Source organism: Pogoniulus pusillus, chromosome 7 (assembly GCF_015220805.1).
Source record: "Pogoniulus pusillus isolate bPogPus1 chromosome 7, bPogPus1.pri, whole genome shotgun sequence".
NCBI classification, from domain to species: domain Eukaryota; kingdom Metazoa; phylum Chordata; class Aves; order Piciformes; family Lybiidae; genus Pogoniulus; species Pogoniulus pusillus.
The window spans coordinates 22,534,718-22,545,806 of record NC_087270.1 but is presented as its reverse complement, the minus strand read 5'-3'; the positions used below and the strand labels follow the sequence as shown (position 1 = coordinate 22,545,806).

The following is an 11,089-nucleotide window of genomic DNA, read 5'->3' as shown; positions in this document are numbered from 1 at the left end:
TCTCAAAGCAATGGAGGGCTTGGCTCCAACAAAGCCTTGAGGGCTAGGGTCTTAGCACCACATGTCAAGTGTCTTGCGCTGCCCCTCAAAGTGCCTGTGTGGTCACACAAGGCACGAAGGTTTGAATTCATTGGCCAGAACGATGCTGCTAGTGCCTATTGGCTAGTTTCATTTTCAAAGGGATGTATTTAATGGGGGGTAATTTAGAAACCACTGCCTTTCTGCACTGCCCCTCCACTGGGAGCAGCACCCCCTTCACGGCTTGTTAACTGCCAATCACAGCAGCCACGTGTTTGCAGTTTGCACTAGCAGCCCAGCAGCAACTCAGTTCTTCCCTCTTTCCCTCTGCCTGGAATATTTTGTATTTTACCTCAGTATCATTATCATGAGTTTTGGAAGCCTCTTTGTACAGGAAACTTACTCAGGGACCAAAGCATTGTGAGTACATCTGCTGGAGTTAATGCTAACACTCCATAAGCATAGTTAGAATTTCCGTTTTCACATTCCTATTTTCCAAGTTATGATTGTTTACACTGTTTAATTCTGTGTTGATAAATACTCTTTGTGCAACTACCTCATGTCAACTGAAAAATCCAAAGAATCTCAGGGAATTTTCCTGATTTTTTTACTATTAGCAATAAAAAAATATTCATACAGAAATTAATATTCATAATTTATAAGCAAATATTAATTTCTAACACAAGAAGCAGCAAGAAAGTAAGCAGGATAGATTCAAACCTTGCCATGAAGATGGTGGGCCTAATGACATGCAAGAAGAGGAGACTCAGGGGAGACCATGTCACTGTCTACAACTACCTGAGGGAGGCTGTATCCAGGTGCGGGTCGGTCTCTTCTCCCAGGCAACCAGCAATAGAACAAGGGGACACAGTCTCAAGTTGTGCCAGGGCAGGTTTAGGCTGGATGTTAGAAGGAAGTTCTTCCCAGAGAGAGTGATTTGCAATTGGAATGGGCTGCCCAGAGAGGTGGAACACCATCCCTGGAGGTGTTCAAGAGAAGACTGCACAAGGCACTTAGTGCCATGGTCTAGTTGATTGGACAGGGCTGGGTGATAAGGTTGGACTGGCTGATCTTGGAGGTCTTTTCCAACCTGGTTGATTCTATGATTCTATGTACACCACTTAACTCCAACCTCCTTTCAGGGAGCTGCTAGGAGCAGTAAGGTCTCCCCTCAGCCTCTTCTTCAGACTAAACAAGCTCAGTTTCCTCAGCTGCTCCTCATAAGACTTCTTGTAGAGATAGACCTAAAATTGCTGCCATTTAATATCAACATTTCTATTCATTTCAGTAGACCTCAGTGCAGTATTCATTAATAAATAAAATGGAGGAGAGTTTAATTCTATGATTAATCCACTGACTTGAAAAATATGTATGTGTACAAGGATCCAAGGCTCTTCCTACACTAAGATCCCCAGAGAATGTGATGGTGGCTTTCAAAGCTTTTTTAAAAATTGAAATAAATAGAATCATGTTAATATACTCCTTTTATAAAGAAATGTGGCTCCTTTTGAGAAATCTCATCCTGAACAGGTCAGATTCAGCCCAACAGCATAGCAATATATTTGCAGATATGTTCAGAGTACAGCAGCAAAGTCCCATGCTCTTCCTCCTTACACAGGAAATTATTAAAATGTGGAACAAATTAGTTCCATGTAAATTATGTAAAACCTTAAAAGATAGTCTGGAGAGAAGAGAGGAGGAAAAAAGAACACCCACTTACATGTGCACTCCTGAGGCCGCTAGAGCAGTGTTTGAGCCACACATGGATGACAAAAAGCAAACAGTAGTGGTTCCAAGCAGCACACTACAAACATTTGTGCTGTCTTTGAACCTTCTGGACTCAGTGGGATTTTATTTCTGTAACTAAATCTATCACACCAATGACCACACACCATAGAATCATAAAAACATAGAATTGCTTGCAAGCTTTATAGGTTATCAGGTCAAACCATCAAGCAAACCCCACCACGACCACTAAACCATGTAACGAAGTGCCACATGCACACGTTTCTTCAATGCCTTCAGGGACGGTGACTCCACCACCTCCCTGGGCAACCATTATCACTGCTTATGCTGTCCACCATTCAGGACATGCTCATGTCACACATTAATTATGTCTCTGGCAAACCTAGAGGCAGCAGCTCCAGATCAGATGATTTGTGCTGCCAAGACTGTAGGCCTGAGCACACCTTGAGGTCTTGGGTGCTGCCCACCACAGCTGGCCACACATTTCAAACCCTCAAGGATTGCCATTGCGCAAGGAAGCAAACTGGGGCCACTGAAGTAGCACTAAGCATCCTGTTTTGCCACTCTGAAAAGGGTGGGGCCATCCAGGTGGTGATACCCTTGGTAGCAAAGTTTGAAAGCACTGTTGTTAAAATCACTGAGACTAGGCTTCCATACCTGTACATCTTATCAGTTGCTGCTTGTCCTTAAATTGAATGTGACCTGTAATGGAGAATTTTGCTTCATGAATGATGGCTTCCTTTTATCTGCCTGCAGATAAATTACACAGGCATCACTCAACTATCATTTACAGTTTCCAACAGCTGGCTGGTAGCACATCTGTCTATATCTGATGCATGACCAATTTTGACTGGACACTGACACTCAGGTCAAGGATTTGAAATTTATCTCCTTGAAATAACTTCTGATATTTTTTTGAATTCACTGGTTTGGGGAATATTTGGGCAATTTCATGTTCTGGTAGGAACATTCTTCTGAAGTGAGTATAAAAAGGACAAAACCTAATGTAATTCAAAAATTCAGATAAGTACTTGTGGATTATTTCTCTGAGTTTAAACCATCCATAGGAATGCTATTGCCTGTTCTGGTTTCATCATAGAGAAGTTCTGTGGCCTAAGAGCAGAAGAAAATAGGGAATAAAATATTTGTATCAACTACAGGAATTCAATAAAGTAGCAGACTCACCTGGTATTTTATCACAATGTTTTCTGTTGGGATTTGAAGGGATTTTTGGCATGGATTGTTGGGGCTTTTTTCTGTTTATTTGTTTGTTTTCACAGTGGTAACTGAAAATAAACTGTAGTTATGTAAGGAAGAAATGTAACTACAATCGGCTCTTGATTTGTCTGTAGATGACATCTCCAAGATAGGGAATCATGACAGTAGAGATGCTGTAGGTGTTCTTCATGAGCTGAAACCAGCCTGGAAGCACTCTCTGCACTCACTGACAACCAAGTTATGCACATTTACCAGCTCAGGCCAATAATTCTGGACCTCTGCAGTTTGCCTCAGTGATGCTCCACTGCCACTGTAATTACGTTCTGATAGCTGAAGCTGCACATACATCGCACTGTGAACAGTTTTCCTCTCTGTAGGTTATTCCAGCTCTTTCCTGCCCATTGCCCCTGCTAACCAAGAGCTGAGGGCACTTTGCGACAGTGTCTTTGTCATTTCAGAATTTCACTGAATTCCATACATGCAAATTTACTTGTGAAGAAGCTATGGAGATTCAAGCCATGCTGTCAAGAGCCTCCTAGAGCATAGGCCTGAGGAAGTGCCTAAAAAAAACCACCACGACAGTGTTCTTAACCATAGTTGAAGAATCCTGCCTAGGCTTCAGCTGCACAGGCAGTGCAATCTCTTCACACATGAAGGCCTGGGATTAAAATTGGCTCTAACAGGAACACAGTTGAGGTCAGCTGAGTTTTGTCTATCCTAAAAGCCATGAATCTGACCTGAATATGTCCTAGGCTCAAGGCACAAAGCTGGAAGTTCTTCCTTTTATTACTTTCTATTCCTTTCCAAAGAACTGCTTGAACATTTGTTACACTTCCTTTGTATTTGTCCTGGGATGGCAGTTTACCAAATTCTCATCCATTTCCTGAGCAAGATCATCCACTTCCTAATTAAGAGAAATGTGGTTTCTTATTCTCAGCAAAACATAAACAGCAACACCTGCCCAGGACAACACAGTAATTTTTTTTTTTCTTTAAGCATGCACCCTGCAAGTTGGATTCTGAGCTGGAACAGTACCACTCTTCACACTGGTGCTACTCCATCTGGTGCTTGAGCTTGCTGTTTGCTGAAGGAAGGCAGAGGCCAGACATTCTGTGATCTGTTCACTATAAACTTGCACCAGTTCTGCAGGAGTGCTGTCACACTGCAGTAACCAGGGACATGCCCCAGTATTTTCCAACTACTTACTGAGAGTTGAAAAACAACACAGCTCCTTACAGAAGTCAAAGCTTCATGTGATTCTTGACCCTCTCAGCAAACCAATATTACAGCAAGGCTGGCTTCCAAAAACCACATAGACCCAGCCAGGTGAGAGAACAAAGCTCCTCTTGAACCTCGGCCATTAGCCACAACTTGGCATATCCACACCATGAACAATCACAGCACAAAGCTTCTACCTAAGGCCCATCTAAAATTGCCACCTCAGACAGGGCTTGTGCCCAAGCCATTTTTACAGTCCAGGCTCAACAGAGACTTTAAGCAGAACTGTAAAGTTCAGTAAGAATTATCACTCCTATTAGGGAATACACAACGTGAAGGGATCTGTGGTACTAGCAAATTAAAACAGCTAAAAACATAAAACAATTAAAATCAAAAGCAGTCAAAAGCAACACCCAGATTTCTGCCAAGACTTTCTGGTAGCATTAGCTCATTTCCAGTATCAGTTAGTGACTGCAGAATGGGAAGCTCCTTCAAATAAAAAAAAAAAATTAAAAACAATAAGCAAACAAAAAAGCCATGGTTTTTCAGAAGCTCTGAGGGGACACTATATGAAAATAATCAAGGTCCTTTAAAGAGGGACCGTTTGAAAGCTGATGCATAGTCACTGTTGAAGATTTAGGCACTTATGTTTAGCAAAATCATAGAATCATAGAGTGGTTTGGGTTGGAAGGAGCGTTAAAGGCCATCTAGTTCCAACACCCCTGCCATGGGCAGGGCCATCTTCCACTAAACCAGGTTCCTCAAGGACATGTCCAACCAGATCGTGAACATCTCTCCAGGGAGGGGACATCCACAGCCTCCCTGGGCAACATGTTTCAGTACCACATCACTGACACTGTAAAGAATTTCTTCCTAATATCCAGTCTAAATCTGCCCTCTTCCATCTTAAATCCATCTCCCCCCATTTTATCACTATAAGCTCTTGCAAAAAGTCCCTTCCCAGCTTTCATGTTTCCAGTTCACTGTTGAGAAGGACACCACCTTATCAGTCTCTTGACAGTGGCATAACCTTCATTTGCCACATCAACCTGGCAGTAACCAAGGGGAACACAGTGAGCTGTAGGAAACTCCATCTTTCAAAGGCTGAACCACAGACTGGACTTCTTGCAAGACTTCAGCAGCCAAGTGTTAATTATATCATCCTTGCGTATGCCATTATTAGGACTGCAGGGTACTCAATTAGCTCTTTTTTTCCCCCTCCTTTTTATTTAATGGCATTAGAGTATGATTGGTAACACAGACATCCCCACTGGCTGCATGGGTTGCACTTAGGCTGTGTGAAAACCAGAAAATTTGTAACATAAAATCTGGCCCTTTGCCAGATTTCCACAGGGCATTAGTAACAAGCTGGTGAAGCTCATTAGAAAAAGAAAAAAAAAAGAGAGAGAGAGAGAGAAAGAGAGAGAAACCTATAACCATTAAAAGTCCATTAAGCAGCATGTCATTTTGTAAAGCTAAATAGCCCACAGTAATCAAAAGCATATGAACCCCAGCTGGGTTACCCAGCAAATTGTTTCGATTTAGGGGGAAAAATTCATCAAGAAAGATTGTTCCTAGGATTGGGTTGATTTTTCTCCTTCAGTTGTTGGCTCCATGTCCCATTATAATTACAGTGATTGATGCACCTTGCAGACAAAGGTGAAGAGTGACCAGAATAGTCCAAACATCTGCTCAATGTGAGGCACAACTAATGCAGAAGATCTGCAGGCAGGCACGTAACTTGTGGTGATCCAACCAATACTGACCAGCTATATGGAAGGCAACTTCTTTCCTACTTTCCTCCTTGCCCAAGCTACACATGGGTTGTGAATCATTTCCCCATCTTTGCTCCCTAAGTAAAATGAAATAAGTCACTATCATTAGATTCTGGCATGAAGAAACCATTCACTGATGGACTGACAACCAAGAAAGAAAAAGAACAAAACCCAAAAAGACAGAAGATGAGTCTTTAGTAACAGTGATTAACAGTCACTTCTTCTAGTGACAGAGACACAGCTACCCTTTCCTTATGTAACAGCCATAACTCTCTGCTTGAGTAAGACAGCAGGTGTTTGCCACCTCCGCTCTGGTAACACTGTAAGTATCCTTGAAAACATAGAATCATAGAGTGGCAAGGGTTGGAAAAGCCCTTCAGAGATTGAGTCCAAACCCCTCTCCACTGCCAAAGCAGGATCACTTGAGGCATGCCACACAGGAGCACATCCAGATGGGTCTTGGAAGTCTCTAGAGAAGGAGACTCCACAATCTCTCTGTGTGGCCTCCTCCGATGCTGTCACTCTCACAGCACAGAAATCTTTCCTTATGTTGACAAGGAGTTTCCTGTGTTCCAGTTTGTATCCATTGCCTCTTGTCCTATCACAGGACATCACTGAAAAGAGTCTAGCACCATCTTGACACCCACACTTCAGATATTTATAAACATTAATATGATCTTTTCTCAGTCTTGTCTTTTCCAGGCTAAACAGCTCCAGTTCTCTCAGCCTTTCCTCATCAGACAGATGTTCCAGTTCTATCATCATCCTTGTAGCTTGCATTGGACACTCTCTAGTTTATCCCTGTCTCTCTAGCACTGAGGATCCCAGAGCTGGACACAATACTCCAGATATGGTCTCGCCAGAGCAGGGTAGACAGAGAGGAAAACCTGCTTAAGAAAACGTGGTGCTTAGGTCTCAGTTCAGCAAGTCATGGAAGCATGCATCTAGAAGTAAGTATGTTCCAATAAGACTGTGTAGGTTCTTCTTCCAGTATCATCCAACAGCTTGCTGAAGCTGTAAGTCCTCTCTGCTCCCAGCTGTACAATGGAAATAACTCCTCTCTATGTAATTTAAAGCCAGATGACTGCCCAAACCAAAAGGGAAGAAACTAATTTATCAAATGTCACGGTTCTGCCACATCTTCCAGTTTTGCATGGGCCTTTCAAGACTTTTCTTAAGGCTTGCAATACAGATGATTTCTCTAAAGCTGCTTCATTTTACACTATTGAGGTGGGGGATGCAAGGTGATAATATGTCTCATTAGATTAAAAAAAAAACCTCCAGCTTACCTGCCCCAGTGCACAAGAACAGCACGTTACTTATTCAAGGACTTTAAGACTCAGCCCTTTGATCTGTCCCAGGAATTTACACTTGCAACTCTCCCAGAAGAAAGAACACTTTGGAAATTGTTACTTTATGTAAAGTCCACAAAGCCAAAACTCCAGCCTCTCTATTCCAGGGAGTCACAGTGTCCTTCGAAGTTTTTACAAGGGATTTTTTTAGGGCACCCTGAGGACCTGCACTCATCCAATTGATGAAATGTGTCATCTCTGTCTAAAGATGAATTTGAGAATCTGCAGCGCAGGTTTCAACTCTGCAGCCCCTCTGTAAAGAAGCATATGCAGCCCTTTAAGCACTGTGTTTATTTTCACAAGACATCTCAGTCGAGCTGGACAGTTTATTTACAATGAAAGTCTGCTGCTGAAGAAGAGCTTTAGATGGTGCATAGCTGAGCTGACAATGCTAAAGTGCAGCAATAAATCACCCAAGTGCTGAATTTCTTCCAGTCCACTTCCCACTGTAACAGGATGCAAATGGAAAAAAAATCAGATGACATCCTAGGATCAGGAGCCTTGAACTGCATCTGTTTCAACTGCTGGACATGGCCATTGTAAAGCATACATAGACACTGATCCTCAAATGTGCATATATTAACATTGGCTCACGGTTAAGGGATGACAAGAGGAGCTCGCTCCTCTGTGGAGTACACGGAGACATCTGTGAGAGCTCAAAATTTAACAATTAGATAGATAGGTAGGTAGATAGATAGATCACATGCTAAGTCTAGAAGTAGTCATTTTTAATAGTCCATTTCTATCCACCACAGGGCTACCTAGAGAAGTGCCTACACTGGCTTTGTAAAGGTGGCACAAGCCCCAGCTATCTCCACAAAGCTTTGAAAAATCCTTTCCACTCCTCAAATGCTACAAACAACTCTGGCTTTTATTTTCCTTTTGCAAAATCAACCTCTGACAAAGCAAATGGCTTCTTTGGTATGACTGCTGTTTTGTTTCCAGTGGATGACAGATCTGGCATGCACCTTTCCAGCCCACAGCCACCACAATAACCTTCCTATTTCCATTCTGTCTCATGAGAGATCTGGAGTAGTTTAGTCTGAAAAAGAGAAGACTAAGAGGAGCTTTTATTAATGCTTACAAATATCTGAAGGATGGGTGTCAAGAACAAGGTGCCAGGCTCTTTTCCATGGTGTCCTGTGATAGGACACCATAGGGGCAATAGATAGAAGCAGATATTGGAGTGGAGTCTCCTTCTCTGGAGACTTTCAGGACCCATCTGTATGTGTTTCTGCATGACTTGCCCTAGGTGATTCTGGTTTGACAGTGGGGGTTGGACTCGATGATGTCTGAAGGTTTCTTCCAGTCTCTACCAGTCTATATTTCCCCCAGCACCAGTCTGTGGTCCCTTTCCACCCATTCTGACTGCCAGGCAGGAAAAGGCAGGTGAGAATTGCCTTCTGGCTTTTTCCTTGTCCAAGATGGCTTGATGCCCTTCCCTCCATCCACTCAAGTTTTCACCAAAGTCCTGAAATTCTCACTCTACGTGAGGTGTCAGGCCCTGCTTCAAATTATTGAAGAAATGCATTCAAAAATTATGGTGGAGGGACTTGTACCCAGGCAAACAGATGGAAGACTCAATCACAAACCTTATTTTTATAATGAAACAGAACAACAGAAGTATCCTCTGGTTTGGCCTACAAAAATGTGAGGTTTTACAGTCTATTTTATTAGCTATTGAGGGAGACAGTAAGTGAGCTGTAAAACCTGCAATGAATGACACTAAACTGCTTTAAAAGCTGTTTGTTATATAGGAAGCACACACATTTCTGCATGTATTTCCAAGTAACCCAGAGCTTTTACATCTGCAAAGCTGTAGTGGCAACTCCATGACTATAGGTCCCCACATTACAGCAGCTTGATGCACTGAGAGAAAAAAGAGAAAAGAAGAAGAAAAAAAAAAGGGGGAAAGAAACAGAAATTGAATAGGACAAGTATAAGTCAGGAAGAAATGACAAGCTGCAAAAATAAAGGGTTGTAGGAATTCATCTTCACAGAGGCATCAGAGGACTGCAGCTGATCCTGAGCAGGACATGCTAATTCTCCTGGAAAATAAGGGACAGTTTGTACTGCAATTAAAAAACAGAAATCTAATTTCCAAGATACCTGATGCAGTCTCTGTGTTAAGCATAGTCAGATCTTGTCTGCAATACTGGGACCAGGTTTGAGTCCTACGTCTTAAGGAAGATGTAGATCCACTGAAGGCAGAGATTTGAGATTATTTAGCCTATGGAGAAGAAGACTCAGGGAGATGTGACAGCATTTTAAAGTCCATGGCATCTTGCAACAAAGAATAAATCATTTGTGACTGTAGCTTCAGAGCAGGGTAACAACTGGTGGGCTTACACTGCAGCAGAACAATTCCAGACTGGCATTTACAGTAACAAGAATAGCAAAGTACAAGAACAAAAGGCCCAAGAAAGCTGCAGGGCAGCTGCTCCTGGACACCTTTAAAGAATAGGTTAGGCAGACATGCCAAGTCTGACAGAGTTTTCACTGATCCTGCTCTAAGGTAAGGAGACACTTGGGTAACATGCTGAGGTGCTACTCACCCTTGCTTACCAGCTTTAGCATGGCATCAGAAAAAATGAACACAAAAAATATTTTTGAAATCATCTTTCCCTTTCTCTACTTTTTTCCCCCCACAATTTATCACCCCAGGAGCAGCTGATTTCAACTTTAATCTGAGTGTTGGCCTAAGCTTAGCATTTTATTTGAACTGAACTGACTCTCTTCCTCCTTTCATAGGATGAAGCCAGCACAAATTGTGGTATAAAACAAATGGTAAATCAAAATTAGGCCTTCAAAACACAGAATCCTCTTCTGTGAATGTGATGTAAGTCTAGACATAAGTTGTTCTGCTGAACATGCAGGAAGGCATTGGTATTTTTGTAAGATTGAGAGACATTAATTTTGCTTCCTCTAACAGCACACAAACATGTTCCCCAAGCTCATCTGAATTCTGTACATAATCAGGATGTAGCCCACAGCTCCACTGAGCTGTGAGTTTTATGTTCCATAGTTGAATTTACCTCTAGGGGCTTGTCACCTAATTCACTGAACAAGCAGAGATTTTAAGATAAATCTGGAAAAAATACAGGGAGGCAGAAAAAAAATACAGAAGGAAATAAAACTGCCATGTTAATACACAAACTGAAAATACTCACGGGGGGGAATGGAACAATCAAAGAAGAAAGGATCAAACCGGATGACAATATTGTCAAATTATATATATATATATATAAAGAAGGAAAGCATGGGACAGAGATTTTTACACAAGTACCCTGATGTTAAGGGATTATTTAAACAAGTTGGAGCAGTTAATGACCAGTTTGTTAGCTAGCAGGCTGTTAACACTCAAACAAACTGGTCATTAAATGTGGTTACTACTTATTTTAATGGAAATTTATTAGAACCTTTATTTAGAGGTTTAATGGGAGGGCGAGCCAGAGCTGCACACCTGGAGTCCCACAAATCCAAACAACACAGGCATCAAGCTGCTTTGCCTGGGTTTGAAACAAAACCTTTCCCAGCATCAGTGCCTGCCTGCCTGCCTTTGCTCCAGCAGCAGGATATTAGACGAGTTCGGACTCTCTGATAGCTTCATATCTAACAAGAACCACTTGAAGCTTCATTACTTTGGAGTGCCATTATAGTAAGTGGTTCTGATCTGTGTCCTTTAGAAGCCCATTGCAAATCTCATTATTATTAGACAGAAGTTTGATAAAGCTCTTAACGTTGCCTCTCATGCATCTTCAT

At 42.0% G+C, this 11,089-nt stretch overlaps 1 long non-coding RNA gene across 1 annotated transcript in view; it reads right to left on the bottom strand.

Moving 5' to 3' along the window:
• Nucleotides 1-2,076: 2,076 nt before the first annotated feature.
• Nucleotides 2,077-11,089, bottom strand: part of LOC135176831 (uncharacterized) — a 28,969-nt gene continuing 19,956 nt past the window's right edge. The window contains exon 3 of the long non-coding RNA XR_010302850.1: nt 2,077-2,466. This is a non-coding gene — a long non-coding RNA (uncharacterized LOC135176831). The remainder of the gene's footprint in view (nt 2,467-11,089) is intronic.